This window comes from Pagrus pagrus (genome assembly GCF_965226575.1).
Source record: "Pagrus pagrus genome assembly, chromosome: 3".
Taxonomy (NCBI): domain Eukaryota; kingdom Metazoa; phylum Chordata; class Actinopteri; order Spariformes; family Sparidae; genus Pagrus; species Pagrus pagrus.
Window position 1 is genome coordinate 12,399,359 of NC_140187.1, and position 16,717 is coordinate 12,416,075.

The 16,717-nt window shown below is 40.4% G+C and overlaps 1 protein-coding gene across 2 annotated transcripts in view; it reads right to left on the reverse strand.

Moving 5' to 3' along the window:
* nxph4 (neurexophilin 4) overlaps window positions 1-15,412 on the reverse strand; it is a 117,704-nt gene extending 102,292 nt beyond the window's left edge. The window contains exons 1-2 of one of the 2 annotated variants that reach the window (XM_084348023.1): window positions 15,368-15,412; window positions 10,020-10,173 (exon numbers count right to left, since the gene is read on the reverse strand). The gene's annotated coding sequence lies outside the window, so the exon portion shown is untranslated. Of the gene's footprint in view, window positions 1-10,019; window positions 10,174-11,133; window positions 11,240-15,367 lie in introns of those variants that run through there. The other variant, XM_084348022.1, reaches the window with a different exon arrangement.
* Between the last annotated feature and the right edge of the window lie 1,305 nt (window positions 15,413-16,717).

The following is a 16,717-nucleotide window of genomic DNA, read 5'->3' on the forward strand; positions in this document are numbered from 1 at the left end:
CATTTTTGGCTGCACTTTCTCTGCCATTTTTGTGCTATTAACTCACTAATAGCTTTAATATATTAGCCTTGTGGAAGATGCCAGTCATGCACAATGAGTGGACAGACAGATCGTGTGCCCAGTCTGTGTGTATACAGGCAGGTATACACACAGACTGGGCTAGATTTATTAACTGAGATTTTCTACCAATGAAAAACAAATGCTTCTTACCAACTGTAGCGTTAATCTCAGACTACAGTTGAGGCAGGGGATCACCAAAGTCACCAGAAACTATCCTCTGGGGACAAAGAATGTCTGGACCAAACTTGGTTGGCTGGTTTTTCAAGAGAGCCCAACAGACCTGCATAGAGGTGTGTAAATCTAATTAAATACATAGTAACCACTGGGTGCTAATATTCACCTGAGGGAAACACCCTAACCCTTGGTAATATCTGCACCTAGTGTCCCAGAATTCATTTGTAGAATCTAAACTACAAAGTAACTACAAAACTTCTTCCCTCAGGTTTGATTTGACAGTCAATCTCTCAGAATCTGTCTGTCGACGCCCGGTTTGTTCTCTAGAGACTATTTGTTGATCAGTGGCACCATTCTGTCATTCAACAATACAAGTGATTTACCTGAAGACAAAGACTTGAAACAATTGAGTCAGTGCCCATCAATCTTTCCCTCTGTTATTCTTCTATTTCTTCAAAGAGCAGCATCTACTGCCACCACTTAACATATTACAGATATCCTAAGTTTAAAAAAGTCCAATAGATAGGGTTCAGGAGTGTAACTATTTAAATAGAATAGAGGCATAAAAAAGTAGTTTAAGTCTAGAAAAAACCCTCAGTAAGGGAAACTGAATATATCTATCACAGTAAACACAAAACTGCTTAAAAACAAGAGGCTGGACTAATCAACAAAGTGTTAAAGACCAAATTAAAACAATATATTTGGTGCCTTTTGCATTAATGTTCCCAACTTTTCATTGGTTTGAATGACTCTATGTTTTGCAGAAAGGCATCATGGGAGTTTTCCTGAACTTTTTCTCAAGAGGGGGAAAACTGCTTACGTTCTATTGATTTCCCCCTTTTTTATATTCCCCTTTGCCATTCTGCAGACGCTTCACTTTTTTCTGCCCATCTGTAAGTCGTGCATTTCCTGCCAGCAGATAACAGTTATCTGCACAATTATTTGTTGTGAAGTGATGGTCAATAGAACTATAAAATGGTTAAAGAAGAAGCAGGCTGATATCCCCCAAAACACATTCGCATAAGTGGGTTTGAATGCAGAAGCCACGAGGATGACTCTTTAATGAGATGGGGTGTGAGAGACATAGAAATGTATTCTGAGTGTGTGGCTGGTGGCATTACCACCTCCACTGCCACCTGTCAACACACACACACACACACACACACACACACACACTTTAACCACACACACTGTCACATGACAGAGAGAGAGAGAGAGAGAGAGAGAGAGAACACACACATGCACACACCAGTCAAACCGCGCTGCCTCACTACCAGTTACTTTACAAACTGAGCCACTAGTGTGTGTCTGGCCCATCTGCTGAGAGAGGACAGCGAAAATGAGAGGAGAGGAGAGGAGAGGAGAGGAGGAGGATGGGGTGAGGAGATGTAAGATTGACAGTCATGTTTCACTGGTAACTGTCACTGTTGAAGGAGCATAAAGCAATCTCACTGAACAACAGAAAACTGATAAACCTGCTGAGCAACATGAACATAAACAGCCTTTTCTGTTAATGTCTCTCATGGACATGAGTACGCTGGCAGAGCATTATGGGAGTTCAGAACCAGGCATACCATCAATGTAAGGACTTGCTGCTTTTCTGTGTTTCATATCATTATAAACTGAATATATTTGGGCAAACTGGGATGGCCATTTTTTACTAAAGTTTTTTGACATTTCCAGTGATGTTGCCAGATAAACGTCCTATTTTCCTGATACTATTACTTTGTGAACAACGAATCTGTGCTGGAATAATTGTAATAAACAAAACCTAGGGAGAAAAAAAAAATCCACAGGTCACCATGCACAGACAGACTCTTGTGTTCATAGTCTCAATCATCGTAACATGCTACTTCCACTGCAACATGGTCTCTGAGGCTAAATTACAAGTACTACTACTACTAACCTGCCCTACTCAGCTTCTAACTGGCTAGCACTTGTTGCAATCCTTGGTTGGTTAGATTTTGGTGGGATGATTGATCGGAGTAAGCATATATATTGCGGAATTGCGGTGATATGTCAATCATCACAGCCCTAATAACATCAGAAAAAAACACAAAAAAACAAATTTTAGCAGTGACCCACTCATGACCACCTGTGGATTGATTGAAGAAATAATTGGTGGATTAATTAATAATGAAAGTCTTGTTTTTACTTTATTCCATCAAACACAGAAAAAAAAACTATAATAATTTCACCGGCAATAATTTAATGCTTCCTAGACAACTAAATTAGGAGAGTGCGATGAACTCAGAACAGGGGGCATTTTGCTGCAGGGGATGTTATTCTTACAGGGCATGCTCTATTGTTTTTTTCTTTCCACTGTTTGAGTTTGTTTCCTCTTTGGAGCATGTGTATTCCCTCAAAAAGAAAAAAAAAACAAAAAAAAAAAACATCAAAATGAATGCTGGGTACATGGGAAATGTTCGTACTGAGAGTGTGAGAGGGAGTGAGGGTGTGCTGACAGGGTGAAGGGGGGAAAAAAGACAGAAATAGAGTTGTTTGTGGGTTTATTTTGAGCTCCATTACGCCTATTACAGATGAGTATCTACTCTCCGCCCTCTTCCAAATGCTGAGGATGCAGGTGGCCCACTGAGGAAAGCACCTATTAATCTCTCCCTGGCCATCTACCTATCTGCCTTCCCATTTATTCATCAGCTCATCTGATGACAATCCACGCTGTCCATTCCACTATTCTTCTGCCTCTCCTCCATCTTTCAGATAATCACTCCATCAACACATCCATCTGTGCACCCATCCAGCAATTCATCTACCCATCCATTTATCTCCCCATCATTCATCCATTTGTCTATCATCTATCCATCCATCCATCCATCCTAACACACACGCTTGCTTCCATCAGTTTCCAGCGGCTCCATCAAGACTGCACCTCAGCTGTTTAAGGTGCCTCACGTGAATACAATAGAGCGTATGCTTGCTTTCCAAACAGACAAACAGGAAACAGAGGAGCTTTTCGATCGATAGTCGGGGCAAACTGTAATCACTCCTGTGACTGTGATAGTTCTGGGAAAATGCAAAATACAACAACAAGGGGAAACAATTAAAAACACTGATAGAAAACAATGTACAGACGGTGTTCGGAGGCGTGGGTGATAGCGTCAATTACCTAGAGAGTCTTTGAAATCAATTACACATTAACAGATATCCTGTAATTGGAATAGATTAGTGTTCAAGGATTATTCTCCTGTGCCATGTACAGTAAAGCAGTGATTGTGTGAAACTGTCTAGACACACAGTCTTTGCAGATTAAAGGAATAGTTTGACATTTCGGGAAAACACGCTTTCCAAAACCAGAGTAAGATGAAAAGATTGATAAATTAAATATAAAACAACAACAGCAACACTGTTGTTGCTGATTACACTTGTACAATAGAAGATGCTCACTATCTGTAGAGCATTGTATTAATTTATCTACACGAGTTGACTTTAATTGTAGGCTGTTAACAGGAAATGCCATGTGTGAAGCCACAATAGTTCATTTAACAATGTGTCTAAGGAGCAAATCAAAGTCTGATACGAAAACTTTTTTTTTATTTTAGAGATTATCATGCAGAAAAAGATGCTTGGGGTCATTTATAATTAATACATTCCCAGGGAAGTTGACTATTTCAGTAATAAAGTTTGTTGATAAACTGTAAAATATCCTGCCTCCATTACATATCTTTGTCACAAGTGTTTGATATGGATCACTGCAAAACAAATGCGTGTATAGCTGCTGATATATCTTACATTTTTACATTTTTGTTAGTTGGATTCTTTTTTCTAATAAGCACTTCTTGTAATAGAAGTGGTGTTATCTGTAGTGGTGTAATCTGTTATTTAAAAAGAGAAATTAAATAATTTTAAATTCAAATAAACACATCAGATTAGGTGCGCAAGATTTTGTTTGGTTTTTCAGATGATGAATCCCGAATAATGATCACGATGAATTCAAACTTTCAATTGCTAGAATACATGGTGCTACCAAACGTACCGTGAATGCTCGGCATATATTGCTGATTCTACTTTGTTGCTCTACTCTTTCCTGTTATGTTTAATAATGCTCAGTAAAAAGTTGATCCCTGAAAAAAGCAGCTTTAGTTTTAAAGAAAATTTCAAATCGAAAGGGGATACTTACAATGGATACTGAAAATACCTCTACTGTAGATGTTCTGTTAACCACTGAGGTTAGCCTTGGCTGGTGATGACATTACCCTCAGGGGAATAAAAATATTTGTTGTTTGCCACGTAAGCCTTTTCAGATAATTATCGCATTATTGAATTCTTATTGATTCATCTTCTCTGCCCTCAATGGAACATCAGCAGTTGTCTGCGAAGGTGAACCTCACTGGTAACATTAGGAAGAGATGAAACGATTGCAGGGGGAAGAGCTTAGCTGCACATGTCATTCTCTGACACCCCTCCAGGCCAACCATTAGCAAGCAAGAGGCAATCACCATTTCATCAACGTTCACCACACGGCCTCTCCCCCTCTCTATTTTATTCATGTCTTCTTTCTTTTCTGTTTTGTTTTTCCTCCACTATTTCTCATTTTCATTCTATTTTCATCACTCTTCTCCCTCTCTGAGCTCTTCTCTCCTTCCCTTGGTTGACAGTGGTGGTGGATGCATCTATTCATCCACCTCTGTATGCGCTGATGAATGTTGATTTGAGGGAAGAAAGCAACCCTATTGTGTAAGATTTTGTACATACGTGTGATACCACAAAAGTGTGTGTGTGTGTACGTTAATGTTTGTGTGCTTGTATGTGCAGCCACCTCAGGGCCACCTGATGCACCCTGATGGCAGAAGAGGAGAGTGAGGCATCCAGCAGCACCGCTGTTATGGGATAATGGAGGATGTATCACTCATTTCTCTCATTATAGGTCTCCATCGCTGTCTTTCTCTTTCACACACACACATACGCACCTCTTACCACTCTCTTTCCTTCCTCACACATACACACGCACATGCACGCACACACACATACACCTGTATCCTTTCCCTCTCTCGCTGAGAGGCTTCACTCTCCACCTTATCGGCTTAAACCAGCTCTGACAGTGCTGGCCCCGCTCACACACACCTTGTCTCGGGGGCAGACCACATTATGAAACAATTACTCCCTTAATTGACAGTTAATTAATCTAAAGTCAATTTGACCTTGCCAGACTAACCTTGAGATGGAAAGCCATGGTAGTCGTGACACGGAGGCGAAGAACTGGGTTGATGGTGAGATGGAGGGAAATGATAGACTGATGTCGACTTATCTCTACACCAGCGGAGAAATCACTTGCAGTATCATCTTGTCTGAGTAAAGATAGACTGCACTAGAGTGGGATATGTTTCCGTGTGTGTGTGTTGTGTCCTGTTTTTTGTGTGCAACATTACACCTTATCAGACATTTGCCAGCTTATTCTGCTGAGTTGATCATTTAGGTGTTAATTACGTCTCTCATTTGAAAACTGGGCAAAGCCTCGGTTTTCAATCTCTCAGGCAACCATCTGCGTGTGTGTGTGTGGTGTCCCTAAGTGTCTTTATGGGTGAAGGTGCAATTACCAAAAAACTTATTATTTCAGTTGCATATTTTTCTCAGAGTTCGTCTTTATCTTCTCTTGGGTCTACGGTTGTAGATAAACAACTTCTGCAATAAATCCTACCCACATCAGACACAGAGGCAGGACATTCAACGAGGAACGTACCCAAAAGATTAAGACGATATACTAACAGATGACGGATTGGATTTTTTGCAGAACTACAGCTAAATAAACTGGTAACTCAATGGTTACAACTTATATTAACCCTGTGCATTTATATCTTATTGAATGCAAAGTAAAGTATAGAAAAAAACGTATAATTTGGTATCAGTATAGAAAAGCCATGACAAAGGCAGTGTGTCACAGGTGCAAAGTAAAACACATTCTTGCATATGAAGAACATAAACTCCTGTTTCCAGGACAACTGAATTGTTCACTCGCCCTTTAACTCATAAATGTCCATCCTGCTGCCATTTTATCACTAGTATCCAATCAACTTTTAACTGCAAGACCGCTCATACCTCTGGCCAGTAGATCTAGAGAAGTGAATTGCTAGATCTAGTAGCCAGACATGGCATCTTACTTGTCCTGAGTGAGAGTGAAGTTAGCTAGGTAGCTAACTTAACGCTAGGTTAACAGAGTGTTGACTTCACAGCTAACAACAAGTTTACAAAGCGTACGATGCTGAGAGGACAACAGTCACCAGCAACATTCAGCGTCGAGCTGATCTGCTCAGACAAACAGGCTTTTCTGTCTCTGGCCTAAACACACATGAAAACAAGATGCTTCTGATATATATCTGATAAACAACAAAGGTAACTGAATCACAACCTCGCCATCCCTCCCTCCTCCTCATCAGTGGCTAAGCTTAATTATTCGTAGCAAGAAAGCTATCAGTTTAATGTCTTTTGGTATTGTGTGAATGCCCTCTTGTGGACAGACGAAAATGTATAACAACTACATACTGATAGTGACACCAGCAATGTCTAAGCCTGTGTATACAGTGTACACAGTGTACACACAACTTTAAATGTAATTTGAACATCAAGAAAATAAGGAATGAACTTTGAACGGGATTAAAGAGGGAGACTGACAGTAATATTTTGTCTATAACTTGACCTCTCAGGCATGTACTCATCCAAATTAACGAGAAACAGACATTCCCATCCGCTTATTTCACTCTATAAAAGTTTCTCAGTTGAATTTCCAGAAAAGTATGTTACACTATGTTACATTATTCATATCAGCCGACCCTGTCACGCAGGTTATGGGTGGGAATAAAGGAGCAAATGCTTCTAAACAAAATGTCATCACATGTGTAGCTGCACCAGTTTGTGTGTGTCCCCACCAAATGTATGAGCATCATAGTTGTAGAAAAAATGCAGTCAGCATATAATGTCAAGCATTCTCAGAATCACAATGACAAGGGCAATTGTTTATCCTGCCTCAACCCAACTTTCCATCGTCATAGCTGTCAAATTAAAAGTTCAACGTCTTGCTATGCAACCGAACAGCAGCCAGCACTCATCAAAACAATATCAGAGCCGACGTCAACACGAGGGGCTGAACCTAAATGCCCTGTTTAGGTTTAGACCCTTTTCTTCACAAGTGCCTGCACATTTTCAGTATCAAAATCTATGGCGTGCTGGATAAATTTGTCTCCACTTTGTGTTGCTTTGACAAGACAGAGCTCCGGCTTCATGGCCGACTGAATTTGTGTGATTAAAGACGACAAGCAAAACCATCTGCTTGTCACATCCATCTGTCATCGCCCAGCGTTCGCCATCAGCCGCACATCACTCAAAAACAACAGCAAGTCGTCGAGAGAGGGATGGAGAAAAAGAGAAAGAGAGGGGGACCGTACGCCGCAACACCTCAGAGAGAGAGAGAGACGAAAGAAGAGAGGGGGGTGAGGAGAGAGGATGGGGAGCTGAAGAGACCGGGAGGTGCAAGAATGAGAGTCGAAGGATGTGGGTGAAAGTAAATGAGGGAGCGAGGGTAAGGAGACAGAGCACAGGGGTGATGGAGAGAGGGGCAAACAAAAAAAGAAAAAAGACGGAGACAGATGGAGGTTTTCTGCTGTCCAACTCTGGGCCAACCTGTTGAAGTTCCCCTGTTGTGCCCCACAGATTGTCTTACGGTTACAGAAAGTGCCCTGCCAGCTCCCGCCAGCCAACGATCGAATCTCACCTATTCCTTCTTTCCCTACCTGTCAAACTCTCTTCTTCACGACTGTAGTTTTACAACAAAAAATACCTAAAGCAGTAGACTGCTCACACTACTTTTACTACAATAACAAAACAAAGACTGACCTGTGTAGACCTGAATCCCATCAACATTAAGAGAGAAAAGTTGGCAAATATTAGCATAGTCTGAGAAACTTGCAGGTACAACCAACTTATATTTATTCCCACGCAAACACACACATCATGAGCAGGTTCGGGGTTCAGTGTCTCGCTCCGACGAAATAACATATAATGACTACCCAGCTGTATATTTTATCTTGTGTTTCTGTATTATTAAAATCTTACATATGCAGGTCTCATATATACGTCTATTGTCATCAACATGTATAGAAACGCTAATGATACTGTATTTCTTATCCTAACTTAATTGAAGAGTATGCTCTAGACCTGCTCAAACTGGAAAGTGTCATGAGACAGCTTCTGTTGTGAATTGACGCTATACAATCAAAGTCTACATACAACATATGCGACAAATAATTACATATATACATGTTGCAAATTATCCTCAGGGTTTCATGGATGCTCAAGACAAATTTAAACCCAATCCAGTGGAAAAACAAGCAACTGGTAATGAGTAGAATAAAAACAGAATCACAAAAATGATGACGTTTTGCTCTGACTGCCAAACTTTAAAAAATGATAACTAAAAAGTATTTTGAGTGCAGTTATAGGATTTTGCAAGGTCTCGTCTGTCTTTACATTATTATTTTTTTCGTGAAAATCCAGGACATGAACTGGGAAAAGTTCTGAATTCTGGCTGAGTTGACATAAAATGAACCATTTTCAATAGGACGACGGGGCTTGGGACTGAGAGTCTCACAGGGAACTGAGGGAGTATTACGAGACGGACTGACTGCTGGCTTTTATGTTTTTATAGGTTTTGTTGTCCATCAGAGAAAAGAGGAGATACTGTAGAAAAAAGTGAACTGAAAATGCTGTAACACTCTCTTTTAAATCAGACAAACACTAAAACCGCAGGGCTAGCTAGAAAATGACTCTGCGTTTCTTAGTAAGCTGAGTCAACAATGTATGAGCAAGGTTAAGCAAAAACTCAAAAGGAGGTGTTTGTTTATGCAGTTGACATCTTGTTTCATGGCATCTGTACTCACTCTCCATGTCTTTCCCCGTTACTTCTCAGTCATTTATCCCTTCCTCTCTACCTCCTCTCTCGGTTTCTCTCCTTTCACCTCAACAATGTCCTCTCATCCTCAGATAAAACCACAGTCAGCTAAAGGGCCTTTGGGAGTTTGTGGGAAAGCCAGCCCTCATCTTTCATCTCGCCATCCTGGCCCCCGTTCTTCCCCTCGCCCGTCTCTCTCCCCTTCCTCCTCTGGTGTGTCTGTCTCCTCTTCTTCTCCTCCTCCACCCTTGCTCTCTCTCCCCCAGCCACTTTCTCTCCATCTTTCGCTCTTTCCCTCCCACAAACTATCTCCAGGATTATCGATTTAGCGTAGGCTGTGATTGAGTCTCACTGGGTGTAATGCAGCCCCTAAGGTGTCTTCTGAATGGAGAGCATCATGAGTTATGGACTAACTATAGTCACTCTTCCACAACACCTGAATCACAGGCAGCCACGGTATCCACACACACACATACACGCACACACACACACAGAAAGAAACTGCTTCCCCCAGTGCTAACCAACCCTTGTGTGCAAAAACAAGGACACACACATCAATCGTACTTACATTCACTGAGACGCATACACACATATGATCTGATGCTCATTGTCCACATAACTTAATTTCAATATTTCAAATTTTTTTTAATAACCTCTTGTGTTTTGTTTGCACTCATTTACATTCAGATCGATTGCATCCACCAGTGACCTCTGACATTTCCTTTTTTCTTTTCATTTTCACTGCAATGAAGGTAAATCACACACTCCTGTCTAAAGCTACACCCATGATTCAACACTGTTAACTGCCACAGACACGCACGGTGTACAGATCAGACAATAGACTCACAATATTGCCTGTGGTAGAAAAAAAAAAAGCTTTACTCACCAATAAAATAGGATAGGACTGTGTTTAAGCGTTGAACCATCTTAGGTTAATATCCTTTCTGTCATTAGTGCACTTGTTCCTCTCAAAGCTCAGCTGCTGTTACCAGACCTTTCATCTGTGAGACATTGGCTCGTCCATGTTCAGGGAAATTAATCTACAAAGAAAAAAATACAGTGGCGTTAATTGACACACAGTACTGCAAAGGCAGTTGATTTTACGGCACTTCAGAGTGTATTGTAGAGGGTAATATTGTGATTTTAACTACATTCCAGTATGTGCAGAACAAATGTAACTCGTATATAGTCACTGCTTACATTTCAGATGATGATGTTTATCCAAAACTTACTATGAGCTTATAAGAAAATATTTACTACTGAAGCTCAAACTGCCCAACAACAATATATAAAGTAGTAAACAGAACAGTTGCTCCATTAAAAAGCTGCACATATTAATCTGTCAGTAATAATTATATTAATAATGAGTTCTGAGATGGTTATTGTACAGTAAAAATGTCATAACACACACAACCCTAGTGTGTGTGTGTGTGTGTGTGTGTGTGTGTGTGTGTGTATACACGACGTTTATTATCACTATGTGAATATATCTATATATATTCTTTGTATATGTATTAATGGCTGGATTAGTATGTCTATGTATAGTGACTTACTGTACACTTTCATCCTATTCTGCACTACTTTTTGTCACAACAGAAACATAATTATTTCAAACAATTGATTTATTCATGTTTTGCTTTCACAGATTGCTCCTTTATGTGCATGTGTAACGTAAATTAACTTGTGTTTATCCTTTCGACCTCGTGTAGGTCTAATAAACTAATTAATAAAAAAGTTCCTGTATTTTTATTGACATAGATTTTGATTCAGAGCTTTTACTGACAAATAGGTTCAATTTGGCTGTTGTATTTGGTCTTCTTATATAACTAAAATAGATGACTTCAGCAAAATACTACGACAAAACAAGTTGTATTGCGGCAGTAAAAGCACTGAAAGGCAATGAATGCAGTTATAGCTAGCTAACTTTAGCTACAGGGCAAAAAAAAAAAAAAAAAACGTTTGTATCCATGTTACATGAAGTCAGAAATTAAACTTGTTACCTTGTGCTGTAACCTGGCCTGTCGGTCCCGAAATCATTAGGCAACAACAGAGGCCGTGCCAGTGGCTCGTGGGCCTGCTAGCTTTCCGAACGTTAGCCGTTAGCGTTAGCTGTTGTTAGCTGTTGTTAGCTTAGCAGTGACTAATATCTATCAGTGGCAGGTTTCCTCACTGGTGCTGCATTATATGGCCACCACACAACTAGTGTACAAATTGGGTGAAGTGGGGGGGAAAAGGGAGCGCTAATTGTTGATGTGAGCTATCGTTTAGGTTTAGCTTTCATTAGGAGATAAGCTACTTCCTGTTATGTGATGTCACCCACTGGAGGGCGCCCAATTTGAAGTTGTAACCTTTGGGATTGTTTTTCATAGATTTTTTTGCAGCCAAAAACAGTAATATATTTATTTATTTAATGTATTTATTTAATTTTTATTTATTTATTTAATGTATTATTTCTACATCCTAGTGTAAGAGGTAAAACACTTTGTGAGTACAGTGCTGAATCTAAAGTGTCACAAATCTAAAGTGTCATTCAAACTATAACAATTTCAATATGCCTAGCGACTACCAAACGTTCCCTGAAGCACAGATGGTCTCCGCAAATTGATGGACAGATTTTCTTTAAATGAACGCTCACACATATTGCGTTAGAGCTGAAGAGTTTTAAAGGGGAAGTAAATTGGATTTCGTCCTCTGGATGGGTATGGTGTTTTGTCAGTTTTAAGTACTGTAGAATAAAAATATGTTAGAAAGTGAAAAAGATCTCTCAGAGCGCTCTAAGAAGACAGAGACTCGCTCCAAAATACAGAGATTTAAAAAATAGATTAAAAAAACACACAAGCACACAAAAAACAATGTCTGGCAATAGATGTAAGTTACAATCTGATCAGAAACAAATTGCACTGAACAAAACTTGACATTAATTGTAGGTCCATGACTAAAACGATAAAATATCAATGATAGCGTGAACTTGGCCTGTGCAACTGGATTAGCAGAATTGATTTCAGGGTGCCAGTTTGACCTGACTTCCTCACACAACACACCGAACTACCAGGGACATCACATATATTATTGATGATAGTTTGGGGGCCCATAATAGGTCTGCATAATTGATTAAAAGGCATTTCTTTCAGCATAAGCCAGTCGTATTTGCTGATGTTTCCAAATTTATGCTCGCTTTTATCCGTGCATTAACCCTCCCCTCCTGCTCCCTCCTCCTCAAGCATCATTCGCGCCCCAAAACAAGATGCTCATTGTAATTCGTGAATCCTATTAGGATTGGCCCCAGAGTCGGCCTCTGCTTAGCAAATAAATAATGGTAATGATGATGATCCCTCATCTTGTCACTGGGGCTCTCCCCCGGGGGCCTTGCAGTGCAGGTGGAGGGAGCTTCTCCTGGCCTAATTGGTTCCAACCCTGCAGTCTTCTCTCCAGCCTTTTCTCCCTCCCTCCCTCTCTCCCCCTCTCTCTCTCTCTCTCTCTCTCTCTCTGGGCCTTGGGACTCACTCGGTAAACTTGTCTTTCTCTTTATACGTGTGTGTGTCATCACCATCTTTACTTCTTGCACAAGCATGAAATCGCATACAGTATACACACCAGCACTTTTGGTCCCTCTGTCCGCGGCCTAGTCACCAAGATATAATGTTCAGTTTCTGCAAACCACAGATACGTCCAAGTTTGGAGTGGCACGGGCCAAGTACCACACTGACATTTGTACAAAACGTGCCATATCACATTCACATGACATGTTTATTAACTGACTTTCACACTCTGAGGTGGAGGGGACAGTGGTGGAGTTACAAACAACAAGGCAGCCGCAGTTAGAGTCCGTGTTGTAGCATTTGTAAACATGTTATCGCTTGATATTTTTAAGGAGAACTAGGGACATCTCCAGCCGTGTTCGTGGTGACCAAATCCAAAAGAAATTTTGACAGGAAGTTGGGACATCTCCAGCTGTGTTTTTGATGACAAATACAGGTGTTTTGAATGAGACCTCAGGACATTTCCTGTCAGTGGTGGCGTTACAAACAAAAAGGCTGCCAAACGGGCAACCGCAGTTATCGCTGGATATTTTTGAGGAGAAGTGGGGACATTTCCAGCCGTGTTTGTGGTCCAACCATCTGTAGCAGTGTTTGTGGCGACAAAACCGGGTGTCTTTAAGGAGACCTTGAGACATTTCCAGCCGTGTTTGTGTCAACCAAAAGAGGGCCCTTAAGCCAAACCATGATGGTTTTTGTGCCAAAACCTAACCAGAGCAAAAGCACAACATTACGACAAGTGAGAAATAGGAGATTGAACGTAAGCAAAGGCAAAGATGCATCATGAAGAAACGTACAGCTTGAGCTTTTCAGGTTTTTTTGCAGAAACACACTTGCTGTCCCGGACTCTGCTCTCACAGGTGTATGGACTGATGAGCTGAAAACACACACACACACTGAGACATCTATGGACTGTACTATAGTAACAGACAGCTAATGTCTTCCCTTTTGTCTAAAAGAAAGACACTGTTTTGCAGCACACAAGATTGCAAAGTCATCTTGAATGTATGAGCAATGGAGATTAATACTCATACAAATCTGATTAGATAATTGAATTTTGGCGCCTCAATGAAAAATGGAAGGTAATAAAAGGAGTGTTATTAAAAGAATCATGTCAGGGCTTTAATTTAACACTTCAGAGGTTTTGTCAGGAAATATGGGATTTGATACACATTCACACTACTGCACACACACACACACACGTCACAAAAACTGAGACAGACAGACTTTCTATAAATAAATCCGCTCTCTAAGCTTTGTAAAAGGTCTAAAATGTTGTTTTGTTGCTTTGACGACTGGGAGCCGAAGCAGCTTCGGCACTGGCCCGTGGAAGAGACTTTCAGAAACATTTCTCTAAAAATCAATACCTTCTCTGCTAAGCAAAGAGGATCTCTAATATAGTTTGATGTTATTATTTTTCCTCACACATTGCTACATTTCTCGGCGGCCGGCGGAGGGAAGATGGATTTTCTCTTCGACTGCATGCTAAATGTGATTCTGAATGCGGTGGGTCAATGAGATGATGCACAGTCTGCACTCGTAAAAGGGGATGCGTCACTTTTTTTGCACATCCATAAGTGCAGTTTGACACCTCGCTAAGCTGTATAACTTTCCAGTGCTGTGTAATGCTTTGCAAACATGTACAACATGTTACACGGAAGCATCGAGCTGTGCGCAGCCTCAAACTGCACCCATGGGTGTGACACCTAACACCTCAGATTCACATATTAATTAGAGGAGGGTTAATTGGAGTTTGAACTACAACTTGATCACTTAATCTAATACAAATTTTACATACTGATGGCAGCCTATAAAATATCTGCATTCGATTGCATGGATGGAAGATTACTTGAAAACTGCAGGAGCATAAGGTCCAAACGAATCGTCCTTCAAAGCCACATTATCATTAAATTAAAAAAAATAGCACATTTACTCCCTCTTGCAAGCCTGTGATCCTTTGGCCTGAACAGACTGCACATCAGCTTCACGACCGAAACTCACAATAAACACACACTTGTGTCCTTGTGGCGTGTGAAGTCGGTTCAGTGATTATTTCAGTGTGCTCTGCTCGATATCCAGTACAACAGGGACCTCTGTTGGGTAAAATCACCATTACATGTTAACTAACAACACAACACATTACGATACAGTATGTACTGTGTTTGCTTCAATATGTGTAGGTTTAACACATGAGATTCAGCCTCTTATGTAAATTTAAGGTAATCTTTTTACTCTTTTGTTGTTTCACTATTTCTATTACATACTTGATTGTTGGTACAACAATGAAAGAGGAGATCTTGTATCTCAATTGGACCTTCCTGGCTACATAAAGGATCAACTATGGCACACAGTAGAGCGCATACCTCCACCACAGGCCCAACAGCCCCCTTTAAGTCAGTTAAGCCTGATCCCATATCAAATAAAACATATTTGAATCTGCTAGATCTAGATTTATATTTGGATCTGCATCAAATTTTACTCACTCATAGATACCAGCCGCCTAAATACACTTGATTATTTTCGTCAAGATCTGTGCATTATCCCCTGAGACATTAATGAAAATGTTGAAAACAACTAATCTCTGAAGGGTTTAAAGGGCCAAATTAAATATATAAATAAATATAATTATAATATACAAAGTGTAAATAACATGTGTGACGGCCTCTCCCACTCTGTTTATAATTCCTTGTGTTTTTACCTGTTCTGTATTGAGGCAGAGTGGCAGGACTGGCAGGTGAATGAGCCACACCTGAAGCAACTTTGTCTGATTGCTGCACCGACGATAAGAGGGCTGAGATCTCCCTCTTTCTTTGTCCTCTGCGCTCCCAACCAGCAGGCTTTTAGATTTGCTTTGGAATTGGTCTAACTTGGTTCACTTTGATTTAATAGAATATTATTTAAAATGTTTGCCTTTGTGTGGTTTCCCCTTTTGTTGCAACCCTTTGAGCTGTTTTGTAACACATGACAATGAATAATAACATTTATATATTTAATGTGCAATTTAATTCATGAATTATTTATTTATTTATGAAGCATTTAATTATAAAATTGTATATTCATTAGGCATTAAACTATACAATAATTTATTCCCTCTATTATTAGGTGTTATATAATTGTGTATTTATTTATTTAGACATTTAATTATATGATTATTTATGTGTTTATATATTTATTCATATCTTTAGTTTTGTCCCTTACAACCCTCCATATGTGTTAGTTTAATCCGTTGTCCCAATGGCTAAAAAGTGACGTCTTCTTTGCTTTTCTTGTTCATAGTTACATAATCAACGTGCAGCTTTGACTGTGAAAACTGAGCTTGACAGTGGCCGTTGCCATGGATTCGTGCATGTGTAAACTTGTGAACTGTTTCCATGGTTGAGAACGACTGCCAAGCTCAACATGGATGAAAAGATAAGTCATAAGTGTGATAAGCTCAAAAGCGCCAGAACAAGCAAGAAATATTGAAATACATCATTTTGGTACAGTGGAGATGAACCCTGTTTACTTTCCAATTACATTTTTGTGTCTCTTGTTATATTTTAACCTGAGAAAATACATATAACCCAAAGTTTACCTGCTCTAAGTTTTGCTCCTGATGTGGTGCCTCCAATAAAATTGAAATTCTCTTGAGTTGAGCAGATTCATTGCCACAGCATCATACCGTCGCCCCCTCCATGCCCTCTCCCTCTCACATACAGACACACACATGAAATCATCCACCCACAGAAATCCACAAACATTTTGGCAACCCTCCTCCACCCTGCCTGTCTGGAGTGGCAGGGTCAAGGGGTCGGGGATGACAACATGGCAGCTGTGATATCTTTCCACGCGGTCCCTCGGTCCAGAGCGGCATGAAGCAGTGGCTGTTTCCCAGGGGGGAAGTGACCCGTGTCTGAAGGGGGCCTCTGTTGTCCAATCAGAGGACTGCTGAAGCCTGGCGGCGCTACCTGCTCGGGCCACGCTGCTCCTTTCCTCTTGACAGACAACAGAGGAGGAAGGAGGCGTGACCAGGCAGCTCATCATCTGCATCCGGATGTGGTTGTTGAGT